Raw genomic sequence first — 2,609 nt, forward strand, 5'->3', positions numbered from 1 at the left:
CTCTCTGTCAAATAAATAAATTAAATCTTTAAAAAAAATTATAGTTGTAACATACATAAAGTTCTAAATCTTAAGCTCAATTAAATCTGTATAGAGTAGGGCACTTGGGTGGCTCAGTCGGTTAAGCTCTGACTTCTGCTCATGTCATGATCTCAGGGTCCTGGGATGAGCCCTACTATAGGCTCCATGCTCAGCAGGGAGTCTGTTTCTCCTTCTCCCTCTGTCCTTCTCACTGCATGTGTGCTTTCTCCTTCTCTTAAATAGATATTAAAAAAAAATTTGTATAGTGCAGTACATTAATGGAACCACCCACATAAAACAAGAGAGCACTGTCCACAACCCAGAAGCCTTAGTCACATTTTCCCCTAAGCATTACCTTCCAAAGGTAACCACTTTGGATTATGTTTTTTTTTTTTTAAAGATTTTATTTATTTATTTGACAGACAGAGATCACAAGTAGGCAGAGAGGCAGGCAGAGAGAGAGAAAGAGGAGGAAACAGGCTCCCTGCTGAGCAGAGAGCCCGATGCGGGACTCGATCCCGGGGCCCCGAGATCATGACCTGAGCTGAAGGCAGCGGCTTAACCCACTGAGCCACCCAGGCGCCCTGGATTATGGTTTCTTTTGCTGAACATTATGTTTATGAGATTCATCGAATAGCAGTGGGCTATTCTTTTCACTGCTATATAATATTCCAGTGATGAATATGCCACAGTTTTACCATTTCGCTTGATGGGCATTGGGTTGTTCCTGCCTCCTGGTGATTATGAGTATTGTTGCTTTGAATTATTTAGATCTTCTTTAATCAGTTTCAGTAATGTTTCATAGTCTTCTGTTGAGAGACCTGGCAAATCTTTTGTTAGGCTTATTTCTAGGTATTTTATTTTTTTTATGCCAACATGAATCATATTTTTAAAAATTTTATTTGGACTTTTTTGTTCTAAATGTTTAGGGGTATAATTGATTTTTTTAAAAAAGATTTTATTTAACAGAGAGAGAGAGACAGTGAGAGAGGGAACACAAGCAGGGGGGATGGGAGGGGGAGAAGCAGGCTTCCCGTTGAGCAGGGAGCCTGACGCAGGCCTCAATCCAAGGACCCTGGGATCATGACCTGAGCTGAAGGCAGATGCTTAACCAACTGAGCCACCCAGGCATCCCCAAACCTAAATTTTCAAAAGAAAATTCACTTTTATTTATGCCCATGCATTTCTAAGTTCTTGAGTGCGTTGGGTCTGTCGGTGGGGTGATCTGACCCTGAGCCTGGTCTTCAAGGGAGAAAACTCATGTCATGTCTATATCCCTCAGAGGACTCAGCACCAAGAGGATCCTGATGTGTCTTCTTTTTTTTTTTTTTTTTAAGATTTTTGTCAGAGTGACAGAGAGAATACAGGCAGGCAGAGTGGCAGGCAGAGGCAGAGGGAGAAGCAGGCTCCCCGAGGAGCAAGGAGCCCGAAGTGGGACTTGATCCCAAGATGCTGGGATCATGACCTGAGCCAAAGGCAGATGCTTAACCGACTGAGCCATCCAGGCATCCCCTGATGTATCTACTTCATGAGAGGTCTTGTCTCAGAGGGAACAGGAGACATGGTGGGCATGGGGACAAAGTGGACAGGGCACCCAAGACAGGGTCTGTGAACTTCCAGGTTTGGCTGAGGCATCAGGCCTGGCTGACAAAGTTGGTGTGTCAGGAGTTGGGCATGGAGAGACAGACAGAGGGACAAAGGGAGAGACAAAGAGCAAGTTGAAGATGGAGTCAGCTTGTAAGTCAAGAGTCAGGGAATGTTGGGGCACCTGGGTGGCTCACTGGGTTAAACCTCTGTCTTTGGCTCACATTGTGATTCCAGGGTCCTGGGATTGAGCCCCGAATCGGACACTCTGCTCGGGGGGAGCCTGCTTCCCCCCTCTCTCTGCCTGCCTCTCTGCCTACTTGAGATCTCTGTCTGTCAAATAAAATCTTTTAAGAAAAAAAAGTCAGGGGATGAAAAGATAAAAATAAGAGTGTGCAGAGATGCCCTGGGGGCTCAGTTGGTTATGCGCCCACCTTGGATTCAGGGCATTGATCCCACATCAGGATCCTTGCTCAGGGGGAAGCCTGTGTCTCCCCCTGGTTACGCTATTTCACTGACAAAAAAAAGAAAAAAAAAGGCAGATTCTTCCTGCATCTTTCAGCTAAGAACCCAGCAGGCCAACCCCTTGATTTTGACCTTGGAGACCCTGTGCAGAGGACCAGCTGAGGCATTCTGGATTTCTGACTTGTAGATCTGCCAGGAGAATACATACGCATTCTCTGCTGGTTTGTGATCACTCGTTGGGGCAGGGATAGGAAACAAATACAGACATTGGGAACAGGAGAAATACAGACATTGGGAACAGGAGGACAGATAGGACTGGAGGTGATGAGGTCGGCAACTGAGGGGATGGGTGGGGCTGGAGGTGACAAAAGTTGGTCGATGAGCAGGCAGATGTCTGAGTGAGAAAACTGAACCTGGAGACCTTGGCAAGAGCCAGTAGCACAATCAGATGTTATTCTTAAGGGTGGGATTGAGGGGGGGGGACTTGCCATGACCCAGTCAGCTGAGGCCTGGGGACAGATCCTGAAAGGAGAAAGTGC

Source organism: Mustela nivalis (genome assembly GCF_964662115.1).
Source record: "Mustela nivalis genome assembly, chromosome: 18".
In the NCBI taxonomy this organism is placed as follows: Eukaryota; Metazoa; Chordata; class Mammalia; order Carnivora; family Mustelidae; genus Mustela; species Mustela nivalis.